The sequence below is a fragment of the Euprymna scolopes genome, chromosome 37 (assembly GCF_053919585.1).
Source record: "Euprymna scolopes isolate OS-2025 chromosome 37, ASM5391958v1, whole genome shotgun sequence".
Taxonomy (NCBI): Eukaryota; Metazoa; Mollusca; class Cephalopoda; order Sepiida; family Sepiolidae; genus Euprymna; species Euprymna scolopes.
In genome coordinates this window covers 64,540,952-64,565,825 of record NC_136518.1, presented here as the reverse complement: position 1 = coordinate 64,565,825, position 24,874 = coordinate 64,540,952, and the positions used below count along the sequence as shown (strand labels likewise).

Genomic DNA, 24,874 nt, shown 5'->3' with positions numbered 1-24,874 from the left:
TATTTTAAATTTCATCTTAACAGACCCGCGAAATTGATTTTTAAACTTCAATTTGACAGACCGACAAATATGATATTTTGAAATTAAGCCTAAAAGACCAATGAAAATGCTAAATCAAAATTTAGCAACGACAATGTTATTTCAGACCAGCACAGACCGACTAAAATGCTATTTCAAAAGTAAGCATGACAGACCAATGAAAATGTTTTAGATTTGTATGTGACAGACTGATGAAAATAGTATTTAAAAATTTAGTAACAAAAATGTTATTTCAAGCTAGAGCATTACAGACTGACGAAAATGCTGTTTCAAAGCTAAGAATGACAGACCAACGAAAATTATATTTCAGATTTGTGCATAACAGACCTATGGAAATGTTATTTCAAGTTAAACCATAACAGACCAACGAAAATGCAATTTCAAAACTGAGAGTAACAGACCAACGGAAATGCTATTTGAAACTTTGTTGTGACAGACAACTGAAAATGATATTTGAAACTTAGGTATGACGGACCAACAAAAAGACTATTTCAGACTCAAATGTGAGAGACTTACTAAAATGCTATTTCAAGTTTAATTATGACAGATTGAGAATAAAGGACATTTTAAGTTTAACCATGACAGACCAACTAAAATGCTATTTCAAAATTGTGTGATGGTCCAACTAAAATGTTATTTCAAAATTGTGTGATGGTCCAACTAATATTCAATTTCAAAATTGTGTGATGGTCTAACTTAAATGCTATTTCAAAATCGTGTGATGGTCCAACTAAAATGCTATTTCAGAATTTTCTGATGGTCCAACTAAAAAGCTATTTCAAAATTGTGTGATAGTCCAACTAAAATGTGCTATTTCAGAATTTTCTGATGGTCCAACTAAAATGCTATTTCAAAATTGTGTGATGGTCCAACTAAAATGCTATTTCAAAATTGTGTGATGGTCCAACTAAAATGTTATTTCAAAATTGTGTGATGGTCCAACTAAAAGGCTATTTCAACATTGTATGATGGTCCAACTAATATTCAATTTCAAAATTGTCTGATGGTCCAACTAAAATGCTATTTCAAAATTGTGTGATGGCCCAACTAAAATGCGCTATTTCAGAATTTTCTGATTGTCCAACTAAAATGCTATTTCAAAATTGTGTGATGGTCCAACTAAAATGCTATTTCAAAATTGAGTAATGGTCCAACTAAAATGCTATTTCAAAATTGTCTGATGGTCCAACTAAAATGCCATTTGAAACTTAAGCATAACAAACTGATAAAATTGCTCTTTAAAAACCTAAGTATGACATACCAATAAAAATGCTATTTCAAGTTTAGGCATGACAAACCTACAAAAGTCTATATGAAATTTATGTATGATAAACTTGTTGGATATTGGCTGAGCAATACCGTGGAATGTGCTGGTTGACGATTATTATAATCGGTATTAAATTTATAAGAATAGAATGACAAAAAGAATGTTATCGTAGCGAAATAAATATATATATAAAGATGTTTTAATAGAAAAGAATGTTAGAACACAAACAATAATTTAAAAATAGGTTGACCTCTAGAGTCAGCTTTAGGAGAGAGAGAGAGAGAGAGAGCTTGAATGATACATTTTTTTGTCAAGTCGGAGTTCAAAGAGGGACAGAGATGGTCTTCAAATCATGATGGCTCCAAGTAGAATGGGTCAGAAATGGCGATAATCAGAATCAGTATTGCAACTTTCCAAAAGAGAAAAAAAAAACACTCTGAAATAAAATGTCTGTCATTTTTTTGGGAGGAATTTCCATTGTATCTTTCTGTCAAACAAGACCGAAGATGGACCAGATATGTTTCTCAATTGGCCAGATGTTGAAACCCCAAATAAGTGTTATTTGTCGTTTGTGTTTTAAAGGTATTTATGTATATTTCTTTTCCGTCACGAACTGTAATTAAATGTACATACACACACAACGAAGTTTAGAATAGACGATCACAACGCTAGACGGTCATAGACGAACACACATATATACACCCACGTCATACAGATGACTGTTACACGTATATACAAACGTATATACACTCTGTATACACACATTCGTTAGAACATTTTATACCACCAGACGAAACACGAATTTAGACACACGTATATATATATATATATATATATATATATATATATATATATATATATATATGAGAGAGAGAGAGAGAGAGAAAGAGAGAGAGAGAAATAAATAATGTATAAGAAATAAAAAAAAACGTGCATTAAAGTGGTGATCGACTACGGTACAGCATCAGAATGCGGATACTGATGTCATGAGTTCCATCCTAACCTATGCTGACGAAGGGTAAAAGCCAGAAACACGTGTGTTCATCTGTATACTTTTATGCACGTAAATAAATAAATACATACGTCCCATAAAAAATAAGGGCTATCTATTCATATATATATATATATATATATATATGTATATATATATATATATATATATATATATATATATATATATATATACATATATATACACACACACACACACACTGACAATACAACAGACTAACAGCTTGAATACATTTAAAATAAGGCCAATTCATTTAACCTGTGCGCTTTGCGCTGAAACTATTATTTCGAACTTAGGATCGAAAGACAAAACGCCTAAAAGATGCAAGGCGCATCTAAATAAAATATTAAAAAGTCCAAGATGGGGTGCGTGGGTGTATGGATAGGAGTCAGGTTTCTGCTTTTATATCGCACAAAAGAAGAAAAAAATGGTAAGAATAAAAAAAAAAGATATAGCAAATTAAAAATAAGAATGTACGCCAAAGGAATCCAAAGAAATGAAACGTTATTTATAGCTTTCTTGTTTCCAACCGATTGTGATCCACACACAAAAAAAATATAGATAAATCAGTTATTGATCTGATAGAGTTAATTTCCAATTAACCTGAGCAATATATCTTGATTATATATATATATATATATATATATATATATATATATATATATATAAGTTAAGAAAATAAAGCGTAAAGTTACATAGGAACTTTATTACATTATCAAGTCAATAAGGGTTACAGAAAGAGAAATAAAGGAGAAACCTCTTTAGGTCATGAAATTTCAAAGCAAAATGCTTCTCGTCAGAAGATGTGAAAAGTCGACATTATACAAAAGTAAACGTAAAAAGAAAACACCGACTTTGAAAAAATTCAGATTAGAATTAGAAAAATATTTGAGGTTAGAATTGGAAAAAAATAATTTTATATAAATATACTAGCTAAAGGTTAGAATTGGAAAAAAAATTTTTTTTATATAAATATATATACTAGCTGAGAGACCCAACGTTTCCGGGGATTGAATGATGATCAAAGATGTTTCCGACTCCCATATTTTTATTGTCATCGAAATCAGTGAGATCGCCATTTTTTAATCAAATCAATTGATTGCTTGCTCTAATCGAGGATCCATCGTGGTGCACCGGGAGGAAGCTTCATATGCTTCCCCGCAGTCTACAATATGTTGCCTTGTAGAGAACTTACTGTTGATTTTGTAAAATTATTTTTTTATAAATAATGGCTTGAATTAAAGATTAAAATGCAAAAGTCAAGTATCATGCTTCAATTGTGCTCTAAACAGAAACATTCATTTCAAATGCGCCCCTGTCATATCAAAGAACCTATTGTTGATTTTGACATAACCTTACTGGTTGCACAGTGATAATGGCTTCAATTTTAGTTTAAAATGAAAAAAAAAAAATCAAGTATCATAGTGTTCTAAAAAGAAACATTCATTTCAAATGCGCCCCTGTCATATCAAAGAACCTACTGTTGATTTTAATGATTTTATATGTTGGATTTTAATAAAACTTGTTGTGTCCTAATAAACCTTCTGAAATGCACTTGTGATGTTAGGCTGTATAAGATGTTAGGCTGTATTGTGATGTTTGGTCAAAATTGCCTATAATTTCTTTCATTGGATTATTTCAATTATCGATACTTATTGAAGACATTCCTATACAAAACCTATTTAAGAACACTGCCAGACACATAAAGTACCTTCATGTGAAATTTCATAACAATCGGCCCAGCAGTTTTTGAGTCCACACACGCACACACACACATTTCCTTTTATATAGAAGTAGAGATATATACAATCATTTCCAATAATTTCCCCCACTCTATATCTGTGTTTAAATCTAAACGCAAATTCCATGAACAAAGCTTCTTTTCTAGAACTGCCCATGTGTGGAACTGTTCTGTTGGCCTGCTTCCCAGCTAACTACAACATGGTCGTCTCCAAAACAAGTGCAAAAAAAAACAAAAAAACATGTAAATTTTCAAGTCTTATAAAATTCTTTGCAGTTAATGAAAAAGAAATTTATGTGCCAAGTTTGGACCTACAGACCACGTCATGCAAAAAAAAAAAAAACAAACAAACAAAAACAAACAAACACGCTATCAACTTACCCACGGTAGAATTTTTACATCCCAGTGTTCTATCATTGTTGCTAAGCGACGACATGGAAAAAATTGCTTTACCGATGATACATAAATTAAAATAATGGTTTCGATTATCGATTACCAGCAATTATCAGGGGTATTCTGAGAGAAAATTTAACTAAGATCACTCCCAGACTTATACACTAAAGTTCTGTAAATTTTAAAGAAAATCTGTTCAGCCGTTTTGGAGTCTATAAGAAACGAACTCACACACACACAGACGAAGTTGCATTTATATAATTGTAGAGATAGATTGGCATGTGCAAGAAGTGTAACACAATGAAAACGGATGAGAACTCTGATGTGGACAGAACTTTACATTGTTAGTGAAACAGTTGCATTTGCAAAGTGATCTTTCTAAGTGGTGACTAGACATAATAAAACGATTACGTTTTGGCGATTGTGCTTTTTTCACCAACAATCTTTCAAAGCTCATTAGTGAGTTAAAAATGCCTTTCAACTTTTATTTTAATGAAACGACCAAAATAAAATCATTGAAACAATAAACGGTTTAATAGAACAATATACAACGAAGGTTGTTTTAAAAACATCTGAAGAAATTCGAATGTTTATACTGTAAGTCTAACCATAAAATTCTGTGTATATTAAGAATTACACTTATTAAAAAAAAAAAAAATCTATAATGTACGAACTTGTCACAAAACGAAGATGTCATATTCCAAAAATCACATAGTAACTTTCCTATTTGGCTAGTAAACGCAAATACTTAGTTGTCAAAGGTCAACTAAAACTTGTTTGTCGAGCCCTGGTGGAGAAAGAATATTTGGATGGCAAGGATGTTGAGTCTGTTCAGAAGAGTTTGTTACCTTGGTGATACCATTCAAGCACAAGGAGGAGCATGGAACTGACATGATTGCAAAAGTTAGGAATGAATGGAATAAGTTCAGGTAACTTTTGGCATTACATTACCATCTGTTTTACATGCTGGCATGTGTCGGACGGCTTCTAGAAATCCATTTTCAAACCGGCCTATCTCTGGCCAGGTCTTTATTCATCTCTCTTTTTCAATTTTCATTCTTTTGACTCTCGGGTATATATCCGACACTGTTAGACACACTTAATCAACCAAGAACCACATCTGTCTATATAAAAACATCAGACATTAACGGATATATACTCAAGAGTCAAAACAATGAAAAGAATAGGCTGTTGTCACAGCCCTACTTATCACCCCCCCCCAATGTTTTCTTTGACCTTCATCTGTTAATTGACTTTTCTATCTCAATTATCCTAGACCTACTCATCCACAAATCCTCATTCAATGTGACCAAACCAACAGAGTCTCTTTTTCTGCACATATCTCTCCATAACGTTCAGATAAAATTTTCCTATAAGCCCGTCTTTAAGACTCACATTACACATCTATTGTATCGCTATAAAAAATCTTAAGGGTATGATAATTTAGAGTTTCCCTAAATAGTAGGCCAGAATTGGTAAATATTTTGGTACCTATGCAGTATAAGAAGTGTGCTATCATGGGAAATTTCCGGGTGGTTTATGTAAAATGTTGGAAGATGCCAAACAAAAGTTTTATGAGTTTTTTCTCCTAATGCTGTTCAATTTTTAAAATGAAAAACATATTATGTCTGCTGTTACGGAGATAATTCAATGAAAAATTAATTGGAAAATGAAAATAATATTCTTTGTGTTGTTACAAAAAAAAAAAAAAAAATACAATGAATAATTATTGGACAATTTTTATGAAACTTTTAAGAAGTTAAAATTTAAATCAAACAAAAAAAAAACACTCATTGTAAGGTAAGTTTCATAAATATTTTTTGAATAACAAACAACTTATAGCAAATACACACAAACAAATCTGGATTTTTTAAACAAAATTTTTATAATTGTTATTTTTTTGTTTGAATCAAAATAAATATTTAATTTTTTTGTCATAATAAACCAATGATGACAAATAAATGTTTTCTTAAATTATGTTGGCTATTGCGATTTCATTGACTGAGCATTTATTATTTATTGTCTTAATTCTTGGAAATCTCTGCAGACAAAGCATGAAGCCACTGAAGATGTAAAGAGCTAAAAATAGAATACAATACTACTTTAAGGTTAAAAACTAGCCAACTTTAAATGTTAGCTGGATAGATTTGACTTAGAAAACAGCAATTCTCCACCTTTGTTAGAAACATTGAATGTGAGGACTAAAGGATAAAATAAGAGAACCAAGAGTTGCGAGGCTGCGGAAAGTAAACCCAAGACCTATTCTCTACTCACTAAAATGGCACCTTTGGGCGTCTTATATAAACTGCTCAGAAAAATTTTGATGTTAGCACAGGCCTTATTTTTATTCTGCAGAAGTAGCTATGTTTCAAGATGGCCGAAGAGGGTTCTAGCTACATTTTTATGTAAGAAACTGATTCCACGTTGACTAAAAGTTAACACATTCGTTTTGAGAATAAATAAAATAAAATCCAATCTGCATTTGATCGATAATACCCCCCCTCCATGTTTGTGTTGCATTCAGCTACAAAAGGGTTGGGAGATTACACTGTATCATTCTGCTTATAAAAGATCATTATCATACGAACTTGAAGATGCTATTGTTGGTATTGGTTTCCCAATATTTTTTCTAGTCAGAATTCTTTCGAGAAAGACAAAGGGAATTACGGGAGGAGTCATGTGAAGGTTGCCAACATCCTAACCGAAGGTGATTTCGTGGAATGAACTGGATTTGAACTTAATACATCCAGGTCTCCGTCCGTGTCATTTACCATTAGACCACTGTCACCTCTCACCTATGTAAGATTTTTTTTTTTTTTTTACATAGGCATCACCTCTTATCAAGGCCCAGAGTCCACTCGAGGATGAGGGTTAAAGAGTGTACAGTAGTCAATTGGACAATATAGTAATCGTTAGTAATGGAAATTTGGTAAATTGTTAACTTAAGTCGAACGGCTCATCAAGAACTTGTTTACGTTGGACTTGAAGACAACGATATTATAGTTAGCTGGAAAGCAGGCAAACGAAAGACAGTTCCACAGGCAGGCAGTTCTAAAAAAGAAACTTTGTTCATCGAATCTACATTTAGGTTTAGGCACAGATAAAGAGTGGGGAAAATTATTGATAGTGTTTTCAGCTAGACAAGTGTTTTTTGTGAAAGTTTGGAGAGGGGGGGTATATAAATGATTGAGAAATTCCATTAAAATTTCAGGATGCAAAATAAATATACATCTTTAGAGATTGGACATAATTATAAATGCTACCAATAAAATTCTAACAAGATGAGAAAATGGAATGGAAATTACCAAAAAAAAAAAAAAAATGTACTTTTTTTTTGGTATTTCTCAACAGCAAAAAACCCCAAAAAACGAACATTATCTTCGGGCATTTTATAATAAAGTAGACATTTTATTGTTTCCAAGAATAAAAGGAGAAAATCAATTCTTTTTTTTTTCCTTGCTTAAATCAGTAAACGTGTCCCGGCAGAATTATATATGTATCATTAAAGAATTAAAGATCTTAAAAGTGTCTATGCATATATTTCGCCCACGTACACCAAAAAGAAAAGAAAATGGTGCAATAAAAAAAAAAAACAGATTTTTTTTTGTATTATTTTTATTATTTATTCAAATTGAAAGCTTTGGATGTGTCTATACATTTCTATAAGGTTTAATCCACCAGTTGTTCTATTAGGCTCAAGTTAAAAAAAAAAAAAAAAAAAAAAAAAAAAAAAAAAAAGAGAGAAAACAAAAAACCTCTTTCTTTCACCAAGAACGTTCCTTGGATTCTTTGACACTTCAGTTTTCATCTGTCAAGTTGTCCTATGAATTAATTATAGTCCTCAAACCATTTCATAGTACTTTTCCATCATCCAACTAGAGATGTCACTAACCCTTATCCTCAAATGGCTTTTAGCCTTGATAAGCACTCACCAAAATGGTTCCCCATTAGTATAAAAAAATAAAAAAGTAGTTTTACTAGAATTGTTAGATGAGTTGGTGCATCTCTATGAAATGTTCAGTCTGTCGGTTGGTCTGTTACGCTTATCTTTGAAATAGTGTTGCATGAGAAAGTTTGCGTGACATGTAGGGGGCCAAAGGTAACTCCAGAAACGGAAGTTGCTGTCATCATGTGACTTACATTGTAGCATGCCAGGGAGAGAGAATTCTTTTTTCTGGTAATACTTTGAGCAGAGCAGACACATCGCCTTCCCTGATGGAAGGGGGGGGGCATAATATAGTTAGAGGAAATGTGATATATGCTATCTCTCTCTAATTATCTGTCTGTCTACTGCTCTCTCTCTTTTGGTTTGCATCTGATGCAACAGTCCAGGTGTTGAAGCCTTTGTATCTGCATCACCCTGGGTTTATGAATGATGCTGTAACATAGCACAGACACACATATGCAACTGAATGTGAAATGACGTCATCGGTGGGTAAAAATAAAGACTTTAAATAGCAGATCACGTTAAAGACGAACATTACGTTTCAGATCACATGAGAGGTGTGGATGATGTTTGAGAACACGATCACATGACGGACGCCACAGCAGTAACAAGAGAATGAGGAAATAAATGTTGTTGTACAACAAAAAAAAGCGAGTTGAAGTTTATTTCTATTCTTTGTCTGCTTTGTGACTGAGGCATACAATGTGTTGGTTCCTGGAGAACATTAGAATCCAAGCTACTTTCAATTAATAAACCTTCTTATAAACCAACATCAGGATCTGAGTTATTTTGTCTACTAATGGTCAAGAACCTAGATTCCTGATGACTTGCTTCTTTGTTCTTTTGGCTAGGAACAAAGTTTATATCAATTCTAATGTTAGTATATGTCTATTCTGTCCTCAGTCACAGGAGAAATCCTTCTAGATCGAGGCATTTTTTTTTTCCAATCCAGAGTTTGGGGGAGCTGGATTTTCCTCATATTTAAAAAAAAAATTTTTTTAATTACATTTTCACCCCAAACAAGGCACAGTGCCACTTTGATGTAGGGGGGCTACTATCAAGGAAATAAGTTTCAGGGATACTATGTAGGGAGTTGAGCAGCAAGATGTCTGTTCACATTACACTTGAACTTCTGCATGTCAGTACAGTTGGAGAAGCAAGAACTCAGAAGGGAATTCCAAAGTCTAGCAGTTCTAGGGAAGAAACTATTAGAAGGCTTTCTTACATCTAGGGATCACTACTGTGTAAGGGTGGGACTTTGCTGCTTGTCGAGTTTGTCGGGGGTATTTACATCGCGGGGGTACAAGGGCTTGTTGTTTGTTGGTGCATTCACCATTAAAATACTTGTAAAACAGGCAGAGGGATGCAACATTTCGACAGAGGTTGAAACTTAGATGACAGTTCAAGATCTATTAGGTTGGCGACTCTCTTTTGAACCCTGCCCAGAATTGAGAGACTAGTAGCAGATGCACCAGGCCAAATATGACAACAATACTCCATACATGTACGAATGGTGGCCTTTACCGCCAACTTTTAACTTGTCTTTAAAAAAAAAAAGTATATATATATATATATATATTTCTTACTTTTTTTTTGTTTTACAAAGTAGTCACCACTTATCAAGGCCCGTAAGCCACTTGGTGATAAGGGTTATTGCGTAATCAAGATACTTTTATGGCTTGTCAGCCTAACTGGTCTTCAAAGTACAGGTCTATATATGGTTCAACAAGTAAATGAGGGGTTTGTTTATGTTCGTGCGTCAGTTGCATGCTAACTTTCGTCATGTTTGTGTTTCATGATTAAAAAGTTTATTTACTGCATAAAAAAAATTCTGGTGGTAAAGGGTTAAAAACTGACCGTGTGTCTAACTTTGCCCTCATGGAGAGGCAAGTAAATAAGTAGGACGGGTGTATAAGTTTATGCATGCCTTTGTAATCAAAAGCACAACAATAGGATGTTTTAGACGTGCCCTGCATCACTATAAGTATACTAATATTTAGACGCATGTGTGTAAAGATAAGGTTAGTATTGTACATTTGCATGTAAGATTAGAAATTGTGTAGAGTCGAATTTTCCAAGTAGAAGTTATTAGAGACACATATCCTGGCAGTGACGTCACAAATGCAGCAAGACGCAAATCTTATGCAGTGAATGAGCAAGGAAGTGCCTCTTTGATATAATTAGTCAAGTTAATTAAGCCTAATAAAGATAAATTTACATTTACAGAGCAAATATAACTTTATTAAATATCTCAAAGTCACAGAAGTATTCATTTAACTCACATCCATATTGTTTTATCGCCGCGTCTTACACATGTCTCATTTGATTGCATGAATATACCAAAAAAAAAAATCAATAAAAAAAAAAAAAAATCACCAAATTTACATGAGTTCATCAGGAAAAATGTGCAATTTTTTTTTTTTTTTTTTTTTGCCTTTTCAATCAAAGACAAACAAAAGGAGAAAAAATACACAAAAAAAAAAAAAAAAAAAGAACCGTATATTTTTCCTGGGAAACATATAAATCTCTAACGATTTGTTTGGCATATTCATTCCATTCAATGGAACACGTGTAAGACGCAGCAATAAAACAATATGAATATAGATATAGTGAATACTTCTATGACTTTGGAATTTTTAATCTCTAATATTATATAATAAGCAACTTTGCCTGTGTGTGTGTGTGTCTGGGTGCGTGTGAGTTCATTCCCTATGGACTAGAAAACAGCTGGGCTGATTTTTATGAAATTTCACACGAAGGTACCTTATGCTCCTGGCAGTATTCTTAGTTTGGTTTTGTATCCAATGAAAGAAGAAACATATGATTCTGATGAAAGTTAACACCTTACACAACCTAACATTACAATTGCATTTGAGAAGTTTTATTACCACACAAGCCGAAAGACTCGAAATAAGTTCAACAGTAGGTTCTTTGATATGACAGGGCGTGTTCGAAATCAATGTTTCTGTTTAGAGCACAACTGAAGCATGATACTTGACTTTTGCATTTTAATCTTTAATTCAAGCCATTATAAATAAAAATAATTTTATAAAATCAATAGTAGATTCTCTATAGTGCAATGTAGATTACAATGTATTGTGAACTAAGTCATGCGAGAGGCATGTGCATGGACTCCTTGGTCACCACGATGTGTCCCCGACTAGAGCAGGCGATCAACTGATTTGATTGAAAAATGGGCGATTACACCAATTTCGATGACAATAAAAATATGGGAATATGAAACGTTCGTTGATCATCATTTAATGCCGGGCAACGTCGGGTCACTCTGCTAATAAGCTTATATATATAATGACTTGATACAAGTTTTTTTTTTTTTTTAATCAGATTTTTCATTCACAAAGATGCATCTTCAGTAATATTATTTACTCATTTTACTGACTTCTATCTTTTTTTAATACTAAAGAATCAAGAAGGATGGATTGTCTGTCTAATAATAAAGAATATCATAAGAGTGTTGAAAATAATGAATGGGCGAACAAACTTTGATTAATTATAAGCATGGTTTAAGACAAGTATTTGTTGACATTGAATTTGAGAACAACCGTGTTATAATTTGGAGGGAAGCAGTTTCATGGTAATATGTTCCACAAGACACTCTTGGAAAGGAACTCAGTTGTTTCAATGACCACCCTACTCTTATCCTCGAGTGACCTTTGGGCCTTGATAGGTAGTGACTTCCCTGCAGTATATATATGTTTTTTTTTATACACAATGAGAACAGTAATCTGAATAATACAAATTATCAATCCTCAAGAATTCCGTCCGTTTGATACTGGGCGAAACTTTTATATCAGAATAAAATTTATGTATACAGTAGAACCCCGGGATACGGTGGCCGCAGTATACTTTTTTCCGCACTCTTTATCTATGCCTAAATCAAAACGTAGATTCCATGAACAAAGCTTCTTTCTTGGAACTGCACGCCTGTGGAACTCTGTTCTCTCTGCCTGCTTCCCACCTGACTACAACTTGGATGTCTTCAAGTCCAACGTAAACAAATTCCTGATGAACCGCCCCCTTAAGTAGACACTTTAAATATCCACACTAACGTACTTACAATAACCCTTATCCCTGAGTGGCTTCCGGGCCTTGATAAGTGGTGACCACCTTGTAAAAAAAAAAAAAAAAAAAAAAAAGGTTACGATGTGTTTTTTCCGGCCCCTGGTTATGGTGTTATTTATAATGTTATTTGATTATATACACGTGTATTATATACTGTACTGTAATTTGTTACTAAATTTTAATGCTGTATCGCGGGGTTCTACTGTATATATATACATATATATATATATATATATATATATTTTTTATTAATGAACCATTACTTATCAAGGCCAAAAGCCACTTAAGGATAAGGGCTAATGAGATTCAGGAATTGTCAGTTGAATGATGAAGAGTATTATGAAGGGATTGAAACTTATGGGGGCAGTTTATGACAAGTATTTGTTAACATTAGATTTGAAGGCTGCCAGGTTGTAGTCTACAGGAAAGCAGCCGCATTGTCATGCGTTCCATAGACAAGAAGTATGCGACAAAAACTCTTCAGATAGGCAAATAAATGGATATTTTATTAACGCAGAAGAAAGGAAACGAATGTTAACAGTTGCAAACAACAACACGATTATTTGTTTTTTCTCTACATATTCGTCTGATTATTATTGTGCCTGGTTCAATAGGAAAAGCTGACTGCCAGAACAATGGCAGGCACCGAGCGTAGTGTAATTTAGTTTCAGCAAAAGTAATGTAATTATGAAAGACGATAATTCTTTAAATTTAATGTATTTTTTTGCAACAAAATATAAAAGAAAACATATTTTGGGGGGAAAATGGAGGAAAATCGGTTGAATGACAAAAAGAAAATCTTTAGCGCAAAAATAAATAATTTCATCTTTTGTGCTTTTAAAATAAAATCATGACATCAAACTTTATTCAATAAAAAGCAATGGCTTTTAAACGAAATGTCTGCAATACTAAATGTGTGTATCTTTATTTATCTTCTTCTCTTCTATTATATAAAGGGTTTCTTTCTTAGAACTGCAACTCTCTTCCGTTTCCTTGCTTTCCAGTTGACTACAATATGATCATCTTTAAGTCCACCGTGAACAAGTTCTTGATGAACCGTCCCCTTAAGTTATCAAATTTTCACTACTAACGGTTACTATTATATTGTCTCATTGACTACCGTACACTCATTAACACTTATCTTTGAGTGGACACTGGGTCTTGATAAGTGGTGACTCTTTTGTACAAAAAAAAAAAAAATGGGCAAATGTCTGTTAGTATGTCCAGCTAAAGATTGAAAAATACACAACAAACACCCACAAAGCTGGTATTTTTCTTTTTTTAATCGGCATTACACCGGATGTATGATTTCTAAAATAAAATAAAGAGATTCATTATTTCAAGGTGATAGGTCCATTAATACCATTTAACATTAAAAGATGTACACACACACATCTTTTAATGTTAACATGTAGTCTGTTTTCCAGCCACTAATTAAAGGGAAGTAACTCTGAGTTTTTTTACAGATATCTTTCCTGTATGCCTGACTAAGTTGTGTGTGTGTGTGTGTATGCATCCAGAGAGAGGAATGGGTTGGGTAAAGAAGAAAGAGGGGAGTGTGGGGAGGAAAACAAGGGGTCGGAAAAAATAGAAATAGAAGTTGTTATACTTTTGCCACGAGCAATGCTGACTAGCCTTGCTAGTCTATAATATAGTGCTTGGAAAATCGATGGCATGAGTTCAGGATTATATTCCATAAACCTAAACGTTTCTTTATAACCTTTGAAACTATTTTAAAAAATTGTTCTTTGTTGATTAACATCATGAATTTTGGAATATAACTTTTTGTCATTTATTCTATATATATATATATATATATATATATATACTAACAAAAGTACCCGTCGTTGAATGGGTTCAAAAACAGCCTACAGGAAATGGACTCTGATTTATGAAAGTATGATAGGTTATGAAAAGGAAGGGCTGTAAAGAGATAGCTTTGAATTTGGGGGTATCAAAACCAAAGCAAAATATGATGAAAGTAAAAATAAAATAGATAAACCCCATGATTTATTATACCATACCTGTTCACACTGAAACAGTTATCACAATATTCTGTGGATCTATATTAAAAAACCTTGTTAAACTTTGTGACATATTTCCATTCTATGGAGGTCAGGCGCAAACAAACACCCCATAATTTTATTATACCATATTTCTTCAAACTGAAACATAATTATCAAAGTATACTTACGCATATAGATATGAAAAATCTTTATTAAAGTTTGTGCCTATTTCCATTCTATGGAGGCCAGGCGTGAATGCAGACCCCATAATTTTATTATACCATTCCTATTTAAGTTAAAACATACTTATCAAAGTATTCCTATGTACATCTATATCAAAAACACTTGTAAACGTTTTTTTTTTATTTTAAAATCTTTTATTTCCATAGTCTAATGTTAACAAATTCCTGATGAACCGCCCCCTTAAGTAAACACTTCATCAAATCTCCTCACTAACGTAATGTACTTGCAATAACCCTTATCCCTGAGTGGCTTCCGGGCCTTGATAAGTGGTGATCTCTGTGTAAAAAAAAAAAAAAAACTTTGTGGACCAGGTACAAACGCAGACCCCACAACTTTTATGAACCACCATTCTTCAGGATCAAACATACCCATTCCTGTGTCTCGATACATCTTCTATCATTATATGTAATCAGTTTTTTAAAATAGTCAACCATATAGGAGCCTATTCGTGACCACACACACACACACACACACACACACACACACACACACACACACACACACACATATCCAGCTTTATATTACAGATATATAGATATATTGTGTGAATTTATGCAGTTTTTCATTTAAACAAACATTGTTAAAGACAACAGGGAGCTTTTATACCTTTTTTATTTTTCAATTTTTCTTGTGTATAGATTAAATGTCCCATAGTTAGATTTGTCTCTTTGAAGCATGTTTCGATTTTGTTGTTTTCATCTTTCGTCAAGACATCGTCAGGAGTGTAGAGGGTGAGAGGATGGTCTGCTTGTGTTATTGACGATCCCGTCCCCAATGTGTATATTTGATGAATTGAATGGTAGAAAGATTGAAAAGCAAAAGGTCGCATAATGATGACGAAAACATACAGGAAATTAATGATATACAATGCAACCCCCCCCCAAAAATGTAGTGATTTATACAAGTTATAATGACTAAATAATACAATAATAATTAAATTATACTTTAAAAATGTTATTTAAAAGGAAAAGAATCAGTAAAAAAAAATGAAAACCGTCCAAAAATGGTATAGTTTATATAAAGCGAAACAAATACAGAATTAAATGACTTACAGCAATGATGGGTAGACACAGATAGTTAATAAAGCAATTACAATAATAATAATAAAATATATTATCATAAAAAGAAGAGTAATAAGATTTCATAGGGATTTCAAAATAATAATAGCATTTTATGGGGATTGTAAATAATAGTAATAGCATTTCATGAGGATTGCAAAATAATAGCAATACCATTTCATAGGGATTGTAAATAATAGTTACAAGATTTCATAGAGGATTTCAAAATAATAGTTACAACATTTCATGGGAATTTCAAAATAATAGCAATACCATTCCATAGGGATTGTAAATAATAGTTACAAGATTTCATAGAGGATTTCAAAATAATAGTTACAACATTTCATGGGGATTCCAAGCAAAAATATTTCACAAATGTGACTTTATTCTCATGTCCTATTCTATATAAACAAAATCATGATGATTAGAATCTTAAAGTTGAACTTATATAGCATTTAAGTTGACACATCAAATTTTGTTTCTGACTTATGTGTTATTGTTATATCATGTTATTGGCAATATAATAATGTACTTTGCTACAGTTTACTCAATTCGGCTCAGATAATCTATAATATGAAAGATTTTTAGTTAATTAAAAAAAAAAAACAAAAAACAAATAACAATGACAGAAAAACAAGGGCCATAACCGATATTTTTAAGTGCCTTTCCTTTACAACTATTTTTTTTTTCTATCCAAACAAAAAGACATCATTAACAAGTAAAATGACTTCACTGCATATGGTAATGCGGGATCAGTACAACTACATTAATATATTACAACCTAGGTGAGAATGTATTCTTAAACATTTTAGAGCTTTGTGCAAAAAAAGGGGGGGGGAGATTGTCCTTAAGTAGCTGGTGAATAGTTTTATTGCCTCATGATGCACTGACAGTGAGATTAAATCAAGTTGAAAATCGATTTGCAAATTCCATTACGTCTACTTCGGAATGGTTTCATTTTGATGGCCCCGTGTGATTCCTCAAAGACCAAACCAGTGAGACGAGCATCCAGTCATAATGATTAAATATTCCCATAATCATTCGCAGTATTTACCAATTCCCATGACGGCCATTCCAGCAATCCAATTTTACTCTTCATTTAGATTACCGGTTTTATCGGTTTACAACTTTCGGGGAATCTCCAGGAAACTAGGACGAGAAGGAAGGTTAAAATGGAAAACAAAAACAAAAACAAAAAAAAACAGGTCAAAGAAAATGCTATTTCAAACTTTTATCTGGCAGACTGAAAAAAAAAAAAGTGTGACAGGTCAAAGAAAATGCTATTTCAAACTTTAATCTGACAGATCGAAAACGAAAAAGTAACAGGTCAAGGAAAATGCTACTTCAAACATAAGTCTACAGACTGACAAAAATGTGTGACAAGTCAAGAATAATATTATTTCAAATTTTAGTCTGACAGACTGACAAAAATTCTATCCAAAATTTAAATGCGACGGTTCAAGGAAAATTCTATTTACAACTTAAGTCTACAAACTAATAAAAATGCTATTAAAAATTTAAAGGTAATAAACCAAAGAAAAATACTATTTTAGATTGTGACAAAGTAAATGAAAATACTAATTCAGCCATAAATAGGCAGACAGACAAACAGAAAAAAATGAAAGAAATAAAAAACATACAGAATCTCTCAACTCACTCAAGAAGCTTCAAACATCTTCTATCATCTTGTTAATTCATTTAATATAACACAATTACAACTGTCTTTTATTTTTATTTGCTCGCTTTCTTTAATTTTATTATTTTGTCTGGATGATATAAAAACTGTGAAAACAACAAAACTTGTTTTGACTACCCGTGTGTTCCAGAAGAATTGGACTGTTCAAAGGATCTGAAAACATCTAATCAATATCCTGTTCAAATCATACAACTAATTTTGGAGATACGAGGTCTAACAGGAGTAGGTCATTCTCTTCTCAAAGGGAACTGTGTCAAAAACATTAAGTATTTCTTCTATATTAATAAAATGAAATATTTGTCTCTCTGCTCAATATAGATTCAGAAACTAGCTAGTGGAACAATAAAATTTTAGTTCTAGAAAAGACGACATAATTCTATTTCCGTTTGATTAAAACGGGTTTGCTTTTGTTTACTGCAGACCATATACTAGTTTGCCAGTTGTGTACAAATCTCAAGAGAGATAGGAGCCTTCTATCATGTATGAAAGTGACGCAATATTCAACGAGCAAGATCAGAGATGTGTTGCTGTACAACTCATGCTCTCTACCAATCCAAGTTATGACAACAGGACCACTGCCAGCACCCTCAAAATGAAAATCTGGACGGTTCAACGCTTGAGGGTACAGCTCAATGAAGTTTACAGCCACGATTATGGACATTGGTGTTGTTTCAAGTAAGGGCCACATTAAGCCACCTCACACCTTTGAAGTCGGCCTGAAAATAAACACCAAAGTGTACCTGGATGTGCAATCAGGTGGCTGCTGGCAGACTCTAGGTGTGGACCCAGGACTCGGTGCTGGCCCACAAGTTTAAAGAGACTCAGGTTTGGCTTCAGAAGGAGTGCTATGACTTTGTACACCTCTCTTACTAGTTCCCCTCCTCCCCTGATCTGAACCTACTGGACTACTTCTTTTGGTTATATGTCAAGAACATCACCAACATGACATCTCACAACACCAAAGCCAGCCTGATCATTGCCATCTGCCGAGTATTTGCCGAACTCTCGTCGGCGCTTATGAAAAAGGCTTGCTCCCAATTCCGGACTCGTATTGAGGTGATGATTGAGGCTGAAGGCGGTTACATCAAATAGATGTCAGCTCTACTACATAATCAAGTTACCTGAATTAATTTTTTCAATAAAAGTTTTAAAATAAAGATGCAGTGTTGTTTTCTTTAGGGTGACAAATTTACTGTTCCACCGTGTAGATTTCAACCAAACTTTGTATGCAGATAGTCTATGACAGTCTTGTGGCCAACGTCTACATAAAATCGATCTTTGTTGTAATAACTAAAAAAGAAAAATTGAGTAAAGGCAGTCACTTCGTTTGGCTGAAAGTTATATGGAAATCTGCCCTCTCGGAACAGATCAAGAAAAACGTTTTTAGAGCCGTAGTGGAGACTGTGCTGCTTTATGGTTCACTAGTATGGACTATCAGTAGAAAACTTTGAAAGTAAATTAGATGGAACTTACACTAGAATGTTCTGAGCAGTGACGTGTTAAACTGGAAAACACATCCAACCATTAGCCATCTATATGGTCGGCTGCCCAAGGTCTCTTCAGTAATAGGCGAAAGAAGAACACGATATGCCGGACATTGCTACAGAAGAAAAGATGAGGTTGTCAGTGATGTGGTACTGTGGGATCCTAAACACGGTACTGTAAAGAGAAAGAGTTAATCTGCTCAATATGAAGGAACAAAGTGTAGTATCTGTTCTGATACCACATTTCATATTTTCTGGCCTTAGCCAGTGAAGCAGGAATCCTTTTAGACTAAATAAATTTTAATTTTTGTCCCACTCTAAAATGCTTATTTTTTGAGGAGCTGGATTTTGTCCAGATTAAAAACCGACCTTGTGTCAAACTTTATACCCTTCACTTAATGCGAGAGAAAAATGTGATCTTCAAAAAGACAGGGCAGTCAGCATCTCTGATACAAAATCATCTCACAGGTGCCCTGCATGCGGAAGATACTGCAGAGCTCAGATCAGATTGACAAGCCATTTCAGGACTCAACAAAATGCCAACATGATTTTGGTGATCTTTGCAAGGGATGGACGATCATCATCATCATCGTAAATAGACACCTTTTATTAAAAAGTTTCATGAATTAAGAATTTAACTCAGAAAATCGAGAACTAGGTTATTATATTCAAAACATCACATCAAAACACTAGGGTCCTTTTTTCTCTGCTAACTGTAAAAATGCTCAGAAAAACAATTGAATGTCGTGTGTTATTTTCGGTCACCCTGTATATACATATATTATTTTTTTTGGAAAAAGAAATCCAGCAGAGTGCTCTAAAAGGAAAATCCGAAAATAAGAGTGTATTATTTATAATTATTTTGTTTACACACAGAAAGTTTTAGATGAGACAAGTCATTGGTACCGTTGGTTTCAAACCCGATAATTAGGAACCATTTTAGATACCCGTATCAAGCTTTCTTCAGCCAAGCTTGATATGGGTATCTAAAACGGTCCCTAATTATCGCGCTTGAAACCGACGGTACCAATGACTTGTCTCAGCTAAAACTTTCTGTAAACAATATGTATGCATGAACAGCGCTTACCACTGCACTTACAATACACAACCATTCTGCTAAACGACATCATGGCACGTAAGAAAAGGAAAAGAAAAAAATATATACATATTGTATTGTTTTTTTTAAAAAATCCTAAAATATATATATTGTATTGTTTTTTAAAAAAATCCTGATGAAGGCTTTTTTATGAGCCGAAAATTTGAAACTTTAAATAAATAAATATCTGTTTATTTAAAAAAAAATACAAATTCGCACGTGATCGTTGTTTCTAACCTTACATTTTAAATTCCATTGTCCCCGTGCTTCTTAAAAGTGAGTTAATTTCTATATATATACATATATATAAAATTAAATATACAATCATTATTCCACCACAAAAGACACTTGGGTTTCGTGGGTGCACGATTTAGTCTGGGTGTCCAATAAATTAAGTGCATATCCGATCGTCAGCAGTCACGGTGGAATCAGTCATAGGATTAGAATCACACTCAGCCATTGTGTAAGCTCAAAAAGGGCTCAACTAAAAGAGAATTCTATAATTGTTGATTTTCATCTGACCACTCCTTCAACCATGAGCACGAGACACGTACACAAATAAAATGAGTGGTGCTGCCAATAACCTAATTTTCTCATATAGGCCATGGAATCTCAGTATAATGGCTTAGAGTGTCCAGCGTTGAAAGGTTGTTCTCCTTTTTTTGGCGAACATGTAGGACTGGCCTGAGTCACCCCTAAAAGCCAAGAAGTAGGACAAAAATAATACCATTCCCCCCCACCCAATAATAGTTTCCTAGCCCCCCCCCACTTTCTCCTTCTCATAAAACGCATTGAAAGGTTGTTCTCCTTTTTCTTCTCACCCATATTTTCGTTTTTGTTTGTTCCATCATAACAGCTTATGATGTTTTTTTTTTACATAGGCATAACCACTTATCAAGGCCCAAAGATCACTCGAGGATAAGGGTTAAGAGTGTACAGTAATCAATTGGACAATGTAGTAATTGTTAGTAATGGAAATTCGGTAAATTTGTTAACTTAAGTGGAACGGCTCATCAAGAACTTGTTTATGTTGGACTTGAAGATAACCATATTGTAGTCAGCTGGAAAGCAGGAAAACGGAAGACAATTCCACAGGCGTGCAGTTCTGAGAAAGAAGCTTTGTTCATGGAATCTACGTTTAGGTTTAGGCACAGATAAAGAGTGGGGGGAATTATTGATAGCGTTTTCAGCTATACGTGTGTTTCTTGCGAAAGTTTGGCGAGGGGGGGACCATAGATTGGAGCTCAGCCGAGCACTTGCCATGAAAATAATGATAAAGCAGAGACAAACTCGCAACATCTCTTCTGTGAGATAGAAGTTGTAGAGAAGAGAAAAGGACATCCACTACGAGGCTACGAAGTCTATTTTGAACTCTATCAAGGCAGGATAAGTCCTTTCTAGCAGCTACTGCCCAGATGTGGCAACAGTACTCCATCCTTGGACGTACCTGGCTCTTATATAGATAGCATTTTCATTTTCAGCTTATACTATGCATCCATGAAACCTAAAACCGCTTTATGATGGCACAATCATTACATGATTAATAGAAAGTATATTACTTTTGCAACAGTAATTATGCACTCTTCTTATTTTTCTACTGATACAATATATATATAGTTTTTATATACAAACGTATATCTTGCTCTTTTTATTGAGCACTGTCATAAGAACGTTGCTAAATTCATTAGTTTTCATCTTTGAATATCTTTAAATTGGAATAATATATATATATATATATATATATATGTATGTATGTACGTATGTGCCATGTCATGTCATATGCTACTGGTACCATGTAACCCAGTACTACCTGTCTCATGGCCGGGTCACCAGCAACTAAACTGGTTCCCCCACCAAACTTGTTTGGTGAGGAGGGTGGCTAGTCTCCCTGAAGGATTAAAAACAAGACCTTCCAAAGGGCGAATGAACCCTTTTTCGGGGTCAACGGCCAACTAGCACCGTGCGTGTTTGTGTGTATATATGTGTGTGTTGGGGTGGAGAGGGCTCCTGTAAGCTGTGGTGAAGGCAACCTTTCTAGGAGAAGCAAATCTCTGATTTAAAAAACCATAAAGCGGAAGACCAGTACCCGCATTAAGCTAGTCTGCAGTTTAACTTGTTGCTGGCTATCTTGCTCTTGCTTGTTGCTGGATCTCAACATTTTAAACCGAGAGAGAGAGACTTAGCTGTCGTACAAAGCTAAGACTCTGTAACATCATCTGTGTATAGATACTCTGTCAGGCATTAAAATGGTCTCGTGGCGATGGAAGTCATTTTTGGGCTCATGGACTTTTAAGTGTCTGAGGGAGTGGCACTCGTCTGACAAGTTGCAATCATCATGTGTGCATATAGTATTAAAAACAACAGGACTATACTGTCAGGTCACCTTTTTATATATAATGTAACATGTTATTTTATTGCCATTGTTTTTACTAGAATATATATATATATATATATATATATAATTTGTTTTTACTATGATAATTAAATACCTACAGACACTACAGTGATCTAATCGTTATATGATGATCTATGCATAAGAACTAAATTGACTGCCTTAATTCAACTGAAAGTGCTCAACGATAAAAAACGAGTTTCTTAAAGGGGCTGTCATAATTATTTTTTTTACTATAATAATTAAATACCTACGGACACTAGTGTTTCTTTCATCCTTTCGGGAATCTTCAGTGCAGGATGTCACGATTAACACCAGTCGACAGATTCGAATCTGGCAACACGAGCTATCTCTGGCTCGATTAGCAAAGACTGTATCCAATCGGCTACCATTAACCGCGAGAAATAATGTTGAATTTAAACATTTTATTTTTAAATGTTCTTTATGTTCTTATATATATATATATATATATATATATATATATATATATATATATATATATATATATATATATATATATATATTAGTGGCCTGACAAGGCCACAGGGGAGACAATCAAGCAAAAAACAACCCTAAGCAAAATTCATCCCAAAGCAGCAAAACTGATGCTGGTTTGCCAGGACACTATCTATACAAATGTAGGCAAATTTGGGAATATTTTATTGGTTTGAAAATATAAATTCTTTATTTACCAATTGTTATAACATTTTAACCACAGAATTGTATTCTAATCTTCAAAAGGCTTCCAAATTTTCATGTAATTTCGTCCCATTGAACCAAAGATATTAGCATTTCAATATACAATTTGGCTACAAGTATATATATATGTAAAGCAATTAATATTTTTAGCCAATTTTCGATATTTGTCATCCGAAAGGTCATGCAACAAAACGATACCGATCTCATGAAAATCCGTTGCCTCTGTAGAAAGTTGTAGGCAGACATTTAAACAGACAGGTAAGATTTATATTATAGATTATTTTTTCATTTAGCTCCTGACATCAAGTGATCACATTAGAGGGAGGACAGAGATAGCCGTGTGACACAGGTGGCCTGAGAGTGACAGGAAAAGACGCATGCTAAACATTGCTAGACACGAATGGGGTATAACATGTTCGACATGGCAGAGTCTTATAAGTACATTGCAGAGCAAGAAGACTTTTGAACAAGAGACAAGGCGTTATTCTGGAAAGTACCTGTAAATAAATGTCCGTTGTTTAAAATTTAAAAAAAAAAAAAAGTGAGTCAGATTCTTTTCTTGTTTTTGTGTCCTTGTGACGTGGTATCATATTAAGGACTATGTTACATGGATGAAATATCACTTGCAGCTGGTTATAGTAAAAGAAGATACTCCGAAATTAATTTGCTACTGGTCAACAGAGGACCAAATTAATGCAATCGGGGCAGGGATTATTTCCTTTCACTCTTACTAACAATTGTTCAGAAAAAGTATACTGAAACTAGGTCAAAAGTTTCTGTGTGCTTTATAATTTCTTTCTATTATATTAAACAGAGAGAGAGAGAGAGAGAGAGATAGAAAGGAGAGAGATGGAAAGGAGAGAGAAGTATGTTTAAAAAGGCAACATTGCCGAGATTACTTTGTATTATTTGGATCGTTCTCATATAAAGTGTTATTTTCACAATGTTTCGGCCGTGTAATCTCTGACCTTCTTCAGGTGTATCTTGTCAAACTCAGAAATCTTTCTGTTGGACTCTGGAATCTACATGGAATTATAATGAATGGAACCCTGTATTTAATCCACAGAGGGTAGCATACTCTCGTTCCATCAGCCATGACCAGGTAGAAGTTCTAAGAAATTCGCAATTGTATTCTGTCCACAATGACTTGTGGATAAAGTACTTGGTAAAATTCAGTTGTAAATTACACTCTTTTGGAGGTTGAACGTTCAATTCCTATTGCAGGTGACACTTAAAATACAATTGTAAATTACTTCAAACTTCTACTTGGTCATGGCTGACGGAACAAGAGCATGCTACCACCGTGGATTAAATAACGGATTCTGTTTGAAATTCTGTGCAGATTCCAAAGTTCAACAAGATATACCTGAAGAAAGTCAAAGGTTACATCGATCAGAATGTTGTGAAAATAACACTCAAGATGAGAACAGTAGTACGAATAATCCAAATAATGAATCTCCATCTAAAAAAAATCAGAAAGATTAGTGGCAATTGTTTAAAAAAGTACACTGAAACTAGGTAAAAACTTTCTTTCTCTCCGCATTACTTTTTTTTTTCTTATTACACTAGTGGGAGTCCCTGGCGTTGCCCGGGTGTGGAGATGTTTTCTTGTAAGGGTATTGATCAAGGGAACCCTAAAAAAAAATGTTTCAAAATGCCATAAAAAAAATGAAAATAGCAGCAAGTACCCATGCGAGTGCAAAATAATAAAAAAAAGAG

At 33.7% G+C, this 24,874-nt stretch overlaps 1 protein-coding gene across 2 annotated transcripts in view; it reads right to left on the bottom strand.

The window, feature by feature from the left end:
- LOC145261209 (uncharacterized) overlaps positions 1–24,874 on the bottom strand; it is a 198,172-nt gene that overhangs the window by 23,721 nt on the left and 149,577 nt on the right. The window contains exon 1 of one of the 2 annotated variants that reach the window (XM_080119553.1): positions 18,958–19,091. The exons of the other annotated variant lie outside the window; for it this stretch is intronic. The gene's annotated coding sequence lies outside the window, so the exon portion shown is untranslated. Of the gene's footprint in view, positions 1–18,957; positions 19,092–24,874 lie in introns of those variants that run through there. 2 annotated transcript variants of the gene reach the window in all.